The sequence below is a fragment of the Thalassophryne amazonica genome, chromosome 11, assembly GCF_902500255.1.
Source record: "Thalassophryne amazonica chromosome 11, fThaAma1.1, whole genome shotgun sequence".
Classification (NCBI taxonomy): domain Eukaryota; kingdom Metazoa; phylum Chordata; class Actinopteri; order Batrachoidiformes; family Batrachoididae; genus Thalassophryne; species Thalassophryne amazonica.
The window spans coordinates 3,468,664-3,481,595 of NC_047113.1; the positions used below are offsets into that span (position 1 = coordinate 3,468,664).

General features: G+C 40.3%; 1 protein-coding gene across 1 annotated transcript in view; it reads right to left on the reverse strand.

Moving 5' to 3' along the window:
- pigg (phosphatidylinositol glycan anchor biosynthesis class G) overlaps positions 1 to 12,932 on the reverse strand; it is a 345,004-nt gene that overhangs the window by 293,072 nt on the left and 39,000 nt on the right. The window lies entirely within an intron of this gene.

Consider the following 12,932-nt stretch of genomic DNA (forward strand, 5'->3'; position numbering starts at 1 on the left):
ATTGTAATAATTGTGATTGCAACTCCTGGATTGTAATAATAACAGGAGTATTAAGTAAAGCCTGGGTCCCACCGGATAATAAACCATGAATAATGAGCCATGCATGGGTGTGTCAGCAATTATTTGAAGAATGACCCATGTTTCATCTATCACGTATCCCCTACTAAGGTGTGTCTATCGCTCCTTTGCGTGCACACTGCTGTTCTCCAACCGCCTCTGTGCTCCTTCTCACTGGCTTCCTTTCCATCCGTGGCTTGCTGGCTTTATTTTTTCCCTGGCTTTAAACAGTAATTTTCACACCGTGATCCCACTTTTAACTTTGTGTTCGTCCATTTATTTCTGCAAAAATTGCTCTTTTGCATGTGCGCTACAGTTCTGGATACACAATGAGGTAGCCGCTTTAATTGTTTACACCTGCTGCCGCAACTCATGTGGATCACTTAAAAAAAAAATAGATTATATATTTCTTTATTATTCCGCAGCTTACAAGTCACCGTGATACTGTACAACTTTTAACTTTGTGTTATGTCTACAAAATCGGTCTTTTGCACGCTCTCCCTCTGTGTGGCTGCACAGCTCTGCACTGCTTTTCGCGGCTTCACAGGAGTTATTTCTTCCATGGCTTTAAACACACAGCCACTTTCACACAGTCATCCAAATCTTAACTTTGTGTTCATCCATTATTGACTGAAAAATCACTCTTGTGACCTGGCTTCTGCCTAAATGCTCCTTTGGAGCGTGATGATGTGATGTGTGATGTGTGCGCACTGCCTCAGTGCGCACACATGTGATCCATTAAGATATTAATTAACTCAACCATAGACATACCTTAACAGCTAGAAACTGTTTTATCAAGCTATAAAAACATTAAAAACAGTTACCTTAAGCTGTTCCAAAATATATTCCACATCACAGATGAAACAGTCCTCTGTGATTCCAGAAGTGACTAGAGGTGTTAGGCACCTGAAGGACTCTCAGACCATGAGAAACAAAATTCTCTGGTCTGATGAGACACAGATTGAACTCTTTGGCGTGAATGCCAGGTGTCACGTTTGGCGAAAACCAGGCACCATCCCTACAGTGAAGCATTGTGGTGGCAGCATCATGCTGTGGGGATGTTTTTCAGAGGCAGGAACTGGGAGGCTAGTCAGGATTGAGGGAAAGATGAATACAGCAATGTACAGAGACATCCTGGATGAAAACCTGCTCCAGATTGCTCTTGACCTCAGACCAGGGCAGGACAATGACCCTAAACACACAGCCAAGATATCAAAGGAGTGGCTTCAGGACAACTCTGTGAATGTCCTTAAGTGGCCCAGCCAGAGCCCAGACCTGAATCTGATTGAACAGCTCTGGAGAGATCTGAAAATGGCTGTGCACCGACACTCCCCATCCAACCTGATGGAGCTTGAGACATGTTGCAAAGAGGAATGGACCAAACTGCCCAAAGATAGGCGCACTAAGCTTGTGGCATCATATTCAAGAAGACTGGAAGCTGTAATTCCTGCCAAAGGTGCATCAACAAAGTACTGAGCAAAGGGTGTGAATAACTATGTGATTTCTTAGTTTTTTATTTTTAATAAATTTAAGTATTTCAGAATGTAAAACTTTTGTCTATTCTAAATTCATTATGTACAAACTAAAATGTAAACAGTAAAACTTAATGTTAAGAGTTAACGGTATTGTTAAGAGGAAGATTAGAGACACCAGGCCCAACAATCTAGACAAGCTGAAGCCCGTTATCAAAGCAGCCTAGTCTTCCATAACACCTCAGCAGTGTCACAGGCTCATCACCTCCATTCCACATTGCACTGATGTAGACGCAGTATCTGTGTCCACACGGCCTGTGTGCTATGCAGCATGATAAAATACAGATAAAATATTCAGATTACAGTAATTCCTCACAAATCTCATGGAAATTCTTAAAATGCTGAGCAAAAATGTGCATCATCTCTGTGAATAAAGTGTTGAAATGTTTACACTCAGTAATCAGAACCAGGGTTGGACTAAAGCACAGGTTTGCCTGCGATAAAGAACAGCAGCCCAAAGACACATCAGGGCCCCACATTCATGCCCATCAAAATTGTTTGAAGAGCACACATAACATAAAATAATACAATATTATCACGAGCAACTACCACGTGGCACAAGGATTGTATTAGGGATCAAAAGTTCAGACAGTCTGAGTGAGTTCAAGGAGCCTATAAATTACAGAGCGGTATATATTGTGAGCTGAAATCAAAAGGAATGTGTCTAAGCTGTAAGTTTAAATAGCTATTTATATTCAAGTTTATGTGCTGTCTTGAATGTTGTTTTGAATTTGCACTTGTGCTGATTTGCATATTTTTTCCCCCTCTGGAACCAATGTGTGGCTAATCAAATCCCCATGCTGCTAATTGAAATTGCCACCATTTAGCCACAGAGACAGTTTTTGAAAGCCAGAGAGAACCCTGCAGAGTGGTTCCACAGTGTAATAGCACCAGCGCACGCTCCCAGACAAGACTAAAAACTCATAATTTCCAAATATTGATGCATCACAATAACGTTGTGATTTTCACTGTAAAAGGCTTTTATGCACCACTAATTTTATGTAAAAAGCACATTCAGGAAAATTTGTCATCGGCAGTACCTCTAAACATATAACAGAGGGAAGCAGAACTGTTCATAGCAGCTCTCACTTGATTCTCATGACTTTAGGTGAAGTGCCACACCTACAAAACAGGATGGGAAATGCTGTAATTCATTCTAACAGATAATCTGCAAGAACAGGAAATCATAGCTCACTCACAGAGCTAGGACTGCAACAGGATCTATGACAAGTGTGCCAAATGTGTACCCAAGGGATCTGGCCAAGCTTATCTCAAAAAAGTAACATGAAGCCATCTCCTGTGAACATGCCATACTAGTACAGCAGATAACTGTAAGAATCGTTCAAATCTGGTTACAAGCACCAAAGTTTGACTGTGTATACCTTTTGGTACATACTGGTGAAAATTAACGTTAGCCATTTGAATTTTCAATAGAAGGCCAAGTAGGGGTCAATTGAAAAACTACGTAGTGGTTAAAAAAAAAAATGTTCCAATCATATTGAAAGCTATACCACATTATGTGGCTGATCACAAAGATTCCAAAAAGGTATAGTTTGGACCATCTGTGACTGAATGTTCTGGAGTTATGGGGTAAAAACAGCAACAATGGTGACAAAGGTCGGTTGCAGTATGTACAGGGGTCAAAAGTTAAAGTTGCTTCAGTTTTGGTAAAACGTGGTGCAAATTATTGGTTGAACTAATAAGATCACTAAATCTAATAATAAATTGGAATCTTTGTGATCAGACACATAATGTCATATAGCTTTCAATATGACTGGAATTTTTTTTTACCCCTATGCAGTTCTTCAATTGACCCCTACTTGGCCCCCTATTGAAAATTCAAATGGCTAACGTTATTTTTCTAAAATATGTACCAAAAGGTATACACAGTCAAATTCTGGTGCTTGTAACGATTTGAAGGATTCCTCTGCAAATATTCTGTTATCTTCTGCACTATACACAAGGATCGATGTAGGAGTATGGCTGGGCCTGGCAACCTTGGTGTAATGAATGCCTGATGTTGTGAATGTAATTTTAAATGAACCCTCTGAGGTTGATGGATGCATGGGCATGTCAAACTCTGTTTTTCATCATCAGATCAGTGACAGAAGATCATAGTCTTCATTTGACCACATTCTGAAACTAAAAACTGTCAGCTTTAAAATGTGCCCTCCCTCTAGTCGATATGCCTCACAGCCAATCTTCCTCCTTTCAGCAGACTGATGCCGCTCAGACTGTCTAAGACTTTGCTGCAGAAAGTTCATTTTTTTTACTGAGAAAACTGAAATCAACAAATGCTTGTTATCTCAACATAAATAGGAAGAAGTCTTCTCAACTGCTGGAAACAAGTTTTTATTCAGTCTTTCACAAAACTAATTAGACATGCAAAAACACACGCAGTGGAATTCCCCCCCCTCCCAAGATGGATATATAATGCAGCTGAGGACCCCTGCTGAAACTTCTAAGCCTGGGTCCCACCGAATAATGAAGGATGAAGAAGGAGCCACGCAGCATGTTTTCTTTGCTACCAGAGGGTTTCTTCAACTATCGTGGGAGTTTCATGGCTCTGAGTGTCTCTTAGAGGCATTATCTTCAGTTAATGATGCTCCTCTCTGAGCGTGGCACTAATTTCAAGAAGTTCAAAATTTAGCAACAGCATGGCCTAGTTTGTGTACGACTTACTGCAAAGGCTTAGAGGCATTTGCGTGGTGCTTACGAGTCTGATAATAGCCCATTATCCTTGCACCTGGCAGCTTCGCAGGACCTGAGAGGCTGTTTTTGGAGCAACTCTCCTCTTGCACACACAATTCCACCTGTTCTGTGCGCTGGACTCTATATGAAATAATCATTTTGTAGTGGATTAATCATTTTCTGTCAAACCTTGGATGCTGAAAACACCTCTAATCACTTCTGGAATTAATGGATCACATGAGCTCCGCTGTGTGTGCGCACTGAGGCAGTGACTCATCATCACGCTTCAAACGAGCATTTAGGCAGAACGCCAGCTCGCAAAAGAGTGATATTTCAGTCAATATTGGACGAACACAGTTAAAATTTAGGTGACTGCGTGAAAGTGGATGTGTGTTTAAAGCCATGGAAGATAATTCCAGTGGAGCAGCTAAGAGCAGGAGCTGTGCGGCAACACAGAAGGAGAGCGCGCAAAAGACCGATTTTGAAAACATAAAGTTAAAAGTTGTATCATGGTGACTTGTAAGCTGCTGAAGAAATATATATATATTTTTTGAAAATGATCCACAGGTGTATATAATAAAGCGGCCACCTCATTCTGTATGCAGAATGGCACCGTGCGCAAAAGAGCGCTTTTGCAGAAATAAACGGACGAACACAAAGTTAAAAGTGGAATCACGTTGTAAAAATAATTGTGTTTAAAGCCAGTGAAAAAATAAAGCCAGCAAGCCACGGATGGAAAGAGCACAGAGACGGCTCTCCTTGAAAGGACAACAGCAGCGCGCGCACAAAAGAGCGATTTTGCAGAAATAAACGGACAAATATAAAGTTTTGTGTGTTTAAAGCCGCAGAAGAAAAGCCAGAGAGCCGCAGAGCCAGCGAGGAGCACAGAGGCAGCTCTCCAGGAACCCGTGGTTTGGGTCTAGTTGGTCTGGTGCATTACAGGTGGACAGCAGCCTGGCGCACAACTACGGAACTGTGCTGGAGTGTCTATTTTTGGACTGCGTTAAAAAAAAAGGGGGACATCTTTAAATGCTGCTGTGAATCTGTGAATTGAAAAAGCACACTTTAAAAGGGACAAGGTGTGGGAGGGCTGGAGGTTTGGACCAAACTCATGCCTAAACGTGCTCCAACATGGCGTTATCATGGCGCTATCATGACACTACGTAGCGTTACTACTACACTACGTTAATTCTTTCTTAAAAGGCTGATCTCAAACTGAGAAAAGACTGGTGTTATACTTTTGACCCCCTGGTTCCAACTGGGGATGTCTCCTAAACACTCCTTCAGCTCCACATTCCAGCAGAGTGGTAATTAAGTTTTTCTTCTAAGGTGTCCTCCTCCTTTTGTTTCATGACTTTTCAACTTTTGATGGCAATGCACCAGCCTGATAATTCTTTTTAAGGCTTATCAAGTTTTTCACTTTTATAGACAGCTTCCTCGTAAGAGCTTTTCAGAATTAGAGCAAATTTACAGAAACGTGCCTTTTCCTTAACTTGATAACGGTGCTTTCAAGCCTTTAACTTTTTATACGTTTACAAAGACTTAATCCAGCCCCATACGTTTTCGAGGACAAAAGAGTACCATTTTTAACAAAAACCTTCATCTTTGGGTCACCTGGAACCAAGACTGACGCACAGAACCATCAGTCTGTCCTACCGGCAAACAAAGATGAAACCATGACTGGTATCACCGGGGAAAACCAGCGGTTCCACCCCAGAACCAGGAAATCTCAGGCTGGAACTGGCCCATCAGCGACCGCAGCGATCGGATCATTCAACATCTTCCAAAGCTGCTAAGTGACCTGTCAAAGGTTCCACGGGGCTTTGTTGAGTGGTACAAGGTGGCTTCATACAGATTTGATAATTTTCTTAATAATAATTGCCGATCCAAAATTCATCACTGAATTCCAATCAGATTTATTAACTTAATTCTTTAAACTTTATTTTGCTGCTTTCTTTCAACAACTCATGAGTAACAAAATATGTCCACAATATAACTAATCATTATTCATATTGTAAAAATGCTAATAACCTGTTCAATTCTTGTATATTTATAAATAAATGCATGTAAATATCCCTGTAGTGGTTTTATTGTGTTCAGGTGGGAAAAGTGTTGATCAATCGTATCGCAGAAATTCCGACTTTTAGATTTGAGACTGATTAATGATTTGAGACTGATTAATGATTACTGACTAATGCTTAAATTAAAGTTCCTATGGCTTAAAACATAGGTGGTTCACTAATAACTTCGAGGTAATTAAATATTATCCTAAATAATTATTAAGTCTTAAAATTGTTAATTATTTTGGCATGCATTTGAAGTAACATTAAGTCCAAAGAATAATTTAAAATCACTACATATTTATGGTGCAGCCCTGACTGGCCAAATAATTATAAATTACTTAAAACTGTTACATGATTTATTCCCCAGTCCAATTTAGCTCAATTTTGGATCTTAATTATTCAACATTTAAACTTGCTACATCTTATGTTGCCACCATGTGCAGCCAAGTTATATAAAAAAAAAGAGTTGATTGATTGATTGATAATATTTAAAATTTTTCAGAAAAGATTTGACGTTTATAAAAACAATTTTTCAGGTTTAGAGCCACAGTATACAGTGTTTCAGATAAATGTGTCACATATTCTGAAACCAAAGATTCTTCTGAACATTTTTATATGTAACACATGGACACTGTACCACTAACATATAGGAAATGCAGAGTGACAATGTACAACAGGGGTATTCAAGTTGCTCCAGAAAGAGCCATGAGGGTGGAGGTTTTATTTGAAACCACCTACTCCACGAGGTGATTTCACTGATTACCATCACTTTGATCAGATGAAATCAGTTAATCTGCATTGTTCCTCTTCAAATCCTCCATTCTAGCACCCTGGAGTAGACTTTACCATGGAGGCTGAGAAATGTGATGCCCTATAATTGGCACACACTCTCTGGCCCTGTTTTTTAAATATGGGGACACCACCCCTGTTTGCCACTCCTCTGACACTGTCCCAGACCTCCACGCAATGTTGAAGAGACGTCTCATCCAAAATAGTCCCACAACATCCAGAGCCTTCAGCATTTCTGTACAGATGCCAATGCCCAGGGCTTTGACTACCCCAGTTGTTTGACTACCTCAGGTGACTTCCACCAGGGAAATTGGTGATTATCCCTCATCAGCTTCCAGCATTGACTCTACTACAGATAAATCAAATCAATTTTATTTATATGGAGCCAAATCACAACAAACAGTTGCCCCAAGGCGCTTTATATTGTAAGGCAAAGCCATACAGTAATTACGGAAAAACCCCAACGGTCAAAACGACCCCCTGTGAGCAAGCACTTGGCGACAGTGGGAAGGAAAAACTCCCTTTTAACAGGAAGAAACCTCCAGCAGAACCAGGCTCAGGGAGGGGCAGTCTTCTGCTGGGACTGGTTGGGGCTGAGGGAGAGAACCGGGAAAAAGACATGCTGTGGAGGGGAGCAGAGATCAATCACTAATGATTAAATGCAGAGTGGTGCATACAGAGCAAAAAGAGAAAGAAACACTCATGCATCATGGGAACCCCCCAGCAGTCTAAGTCTATAGCAGCATAACTAAGGGATGGTTCAGGGTCACCTGATCCAGCCCTAACTATAAGCTTTAGCAAAAAGGAAAGTTTTAAGCCTAATCTTAAAAGTAGAGAGGGTGTCTGTCTCCCTGATCTGAATTGGGAGCTGGTTCCACAGGAGAGGAGCCTGAAAGCTGAAGGCTCTGCCTCCCATTCTACTCTTACAAACCCTAGGAACTACAAGTAAGCCTGCAGTCTGAGAGCGAAGCGCTCTATTGGGGTGATATGGTACTATGAGGTCCCTAAGATAAGATGGGACCTGAATATTCAAAACCTTATAAGTAAGAAGAACAATTTTAAATTCTATTCTAGAATTAACAGGAAGCCAATGAAGAGAGGCCAATATGGGTGAAATACAACCCCTGGCAATAATTATGGAATCACCGGCCTCAGAGGATGTTCATTCAGTTGTTTAATTTTGTAGAAAAAAAGCAGATCACAGACATGACACAAAACTAAAGTCATTTCAAATGGCAACTTTCTGGCTTTAAGAAACAGTATAAGAAATCAGGATAAAAAAAAATTGTGACAGTCAGTAACGGTTACTTTTTTAGACCAAGCAGAGAAAAAAAAATATGGACTCACTCAATTCTGAGGAATAAATTATGGAATCACCCTGTAAATTTTCATCCCCAAAACTAACACCTGCATCAAATCAGATCTGCTCATTAGTCTGCATCTAAAAAGGAGTGATCAAACCTTGAGAGCTGTTGCACCACAGTGGACTGACATGAATCATGGCTCCAACACGAGAGATGTCAATTGAAACAAAGGAGAGGATTATCAAACTCTTAAAAGAGGGTAAATCATCACACAATGTTGCAAATGATGTTGGTTGTTCACAGTCAGCTGTGTCTATACTCTGGACCAAATACAAACAACATGGGAAGGTTGTTAAAGGCAAACATACTGGTAGACCAAGGAAGACATCAAAGCATCAAGACAGAAAACAAAGCAATATTTCTCAAAAATCGAAAATGCACAACAAAACAAATGAGGAACGAATGGGAGGAAACTGGAGTCAACGTCTGTGACCAAACTGTAAGAAACCGCCTAAAGGAAATGGGATTTACATACAGAAAAGCTAAACGAAAGCCATCATTAACACCTAAACAGAAAAAAACAAGGTTACAATGGGCTAAGGAAAAGCAATTGTGGACTGTGGATGATTGGATGAAAGTCAATCAATCAACTTCAATCAACTTTTTTTTTTATATAGAGCCAAATCACAACAAACAGTTGCCCCAAGGCGCTTTATATTGTAAGGCAAGGCCATACAATAATTATGAAAAACCCCAACGGTCAAAACGACCCCCTGTGAGCAAGCACTTGGCAACAGTGGGAAGGAAAAACTCCCTCTTAACAGGAAGAAACCTCCAGCAGAACCAGGCTCAGGGAGGGGCAGTCTTCTGCTGAGACTGGTTGGGGCTGAGGGAAAGAACCAGGAAAAAGACATGCTGTGGAGGGGGGCAGAGATCGATCACTAATGATTAAATGCGGAGTGATGCATACAGAGCAAAAAGAGAAAGAAACAGTGCATCATGGGAACCCCCCCCACAGTCTACGTCTAAAGCAGCATAACCAAGGGATAGTCCAGGGTCACCCGATCCAGCCCTAACTATAAGCCTTAGCGAACAGGAAAGTTTTAAGCCTAATCTTAAAAGTAGAGAGGGTGTCTGTCTCCCTGATCTGAATTGGGAGCTGGTTCCACAGGAGAGGAGCCTGAAAGCTGAAGGCTCTGCCTCCCATTCTACTCTTACAAACCCTAGGAACTACAAGTAAGCCTGCAGTCAGAGCGAAGCGCTATATTGGGGTGATATGGTACTATGAGGTCCCTAAGATAAGAAGGGACCTGATTATTCAAATTTTATAAGTAAGAAGAAGAATTTTAAATTCTATTCTAGAATTAACAGGAAGCCAATGAAGAGAGGCCAATATGGGTGAGATATGCTCTCTCCTTCTAGTCCCCGTCAGTACTCTAGCTGCAGCATTTTGAATTAACTGAAGGCTTTTCAGGGAACTTTTAGGACAACCTGATAATAATGAATTACAATAGTCCAGCCTAGAGGAAATAAATGCATGAATTAGTTTTTCAGCATCACTCTGAGACAAGACCTTTCTAATTTTAGAGATATTGCGTAAATGCAAAAAAGCAGTGTTACATATTTGTTTAATATGCGCTTTGAATGACATATCCTGATCAAAAATGACTCCAAGATTTCTCACAGTATTACTAGAGGTCAGGGTAATGCCATCCAGAGTAAGGATGTGGTTGGACACCAAGTTTCTAAGATTTGTGGGGCCAAGTATAATAACTTCAGTTTTATCTAAGTTTAAAAGCAGGAAATTAGAGGTCATCCATGTCCTTATGTCTGTAAGACAATCCTGCAGTTTAGCTAATTGGTGTGTGTCCTCTGGCTTCATGGATAGATAAAGCTGGGTATCATCTGCGTAACAATGAAAATTTAAGCAATGCCGTCTAATAATACTGCCTAAGGGAAGCATATATAAAGTGAATAAAATTGGTCCTAGCACAGAACCTTGTGGAACTCCATAATTAACCTTAGTCTGTGAAGAAGATTCCCCATTTACATGAACAAATTGTAATCTATTAGATAAATATGATTCAAACCATTGCAGCGCAGTGCCTTTAATACCTATGGCATGCTCTAATCTCTGTAATAAAATTTTATGGTCAACAGTATCAAAAAAAGCACTGAGGTCTAACAGAACAAGCACAGAGATGAGTCCACTGTCTGAGGCCATAAGATGATCATTTGTAACCTTCACTAATGCTGTTTCTGTACTATGATGAATTCTAAAACCTGACTGAAACTCTTCAAATAGACCATTCCTCTGCAGATGATCAGTTAGCTGTTTTACAACTACCCTTTCAAGAATTTTTGAGAGAAAAGGAAGGTTGGAGATTGGCCTATAATTAGCTAAGATAGCTGGGTCAAGCGATGGATTTTTAAGTAATGGTTTAATTACTGCCACCTTAAAAGCCTGTGGTACATAGCCAACTAATAAAGATAGATTGATCATATTTAAGATCGAAGCATTAAATAATGGTAGGGCTTCCTTGAGCAGCCTGGTAGGAATGGGGTCTAATAGACATGTTGATGGTTTGGATGAAGTAACTAATGAAAATAACTCAGACAGAACAATCGGAGAGAAAGAGTCTAACCAAATACCGGCATCACTGAAAGCAGTCAAAGATAACGATACGTCTTTGGGATGGTTATGAGTAATTTTTTCTCTAATAGTTAAAATTTTATTAGCAAAGAAAGTCATGAAGTCATTACTAGTTAAAGTTAAAGGAATACTCGGCTCAGTAGAGCTCTGACTCTTTGTCAGCCTGGCTACAGTGCTGAAAAGAAACCTGGGGTTGTTCTTATTTTCTTCAATTAGTGATGAGTAGTAAGATGTCCTAGCTTTACGGAGGGCTTTTTATAGAGCAACAGACTCTTTTTCCAGGCTAAGTGAAGATCTTCTAAATTAGTGAGACGCCATTTCCTCTCCAACTTACGGGTTATCTGCTTTAAGCTGCGAGTTTGTGAGTTATACCACGGAGTCAGGCACTTCTGATTTAAAGCTCTCTTTTTCAGAGGAGCTACAGCATCCAAAGTTGTCTTCAATGAGGATGTAAAACTATTGACGAGATACTCTATCTCACTTACAGAGTTTAGGTAGCTACTCTGCACTGTGTTGGTATATGGCATTAGGGAACGCAAAGAAGGAAACATATCCTTAAACCTAGTTACAGCGCTTTCTGAAAGACTTCTAGTGTAATGAAACTTATTCCCCACTGCTGGGTAGTCCATCAGAGTAAATGTAAATGTTATTAAGAAATGATCAGACAGAAGGGAGTTTTCAGGGAATACTGTTAAGTCTTCAATTTCCATACCATAAGTCAGAACAAGATCTAAGATATGATTAAAGTGGTGGGTGGACTCATTTACATTTTGAGCAAAGCCAATTGAGTCTAATAATAGATTAAATGCAGTGTTGAGGCTGTCATTCTCAGCATCTGTGTGGATGTTAAAATCGCCCACTAGAATTATCTTATCTGAGCTAAGCACTAAGTCAGACAAAAGTTCTGAAAATTCACAGAGAAACTCACAGTAATGACCAGGTGGACGATAGATAATAAATAAAACTGTTTTTTGGGACTTCCAATTTGGATGGACAAGACTAAGAGTCAAGCTTTCAAATGAATTAAAGCTCTGTCTGGGTTTTTGATTAATTAATAAGCTGGAATGGAAGATTGCTGCTAATCCTCCGCCTCGGCCCGTGCTACGAGTGTTCTGGCAGTTAGTGTGACTCGGGGGTGTTGACTCATTTAAACTAACATATTCAACCTGCTGTAACCAGGTTTCTGTAAGGCAGAATAAATCAATATGTTGATCAATTATTATATCATTTACTAACAGGGACTTAGAAGAGAGAGACCTAATGTTTAATAGACCACATTTAACTGTTTTAGTATGTGGTGCAGTTGAAGGTGCTATATTATTTTTTCTTTTTGAATTTTTATGCTTAAATAGATTTTTGCTGGTTATTGGTAGTCTGGGAGCAGGCACCGTCTCTACGGTGATGGGGTAATGAGGGGATGGCAGGGGGAGAGAAGCTGCAGAGAGGTGTGTAAGACTACAACTCTGCTTCCTGGTCCCAACCCTGGATAGTCACGGTTTGGAGGATTGGCCAGATTTTTAGAAATGAGAGCTGCTCCATCCAAAGTGGGATGGATGCCGTCTCTCCTAACAAGACCAGGTTTTCCCCAGAAGCTTTGCCAATTATCTATGAAGCCCACCTCATTTTTTTTGACACCACTCAGACAGCCAGCAATTCAAGGAGAACATGCGGCTAAACATGTCACTCCCGGTCTGATTGGGGAGGGGCCCAGAGAAAACTACAGAGTCCGACATTGTTTTTGCAAAGTTACACACCGATTTAACGTTAATTTTAGTGACCTCCGATTGGCGTAACCGGGTGTCATTACTGCCGACGTGAATTACAATCTTACCAAATTTACGCT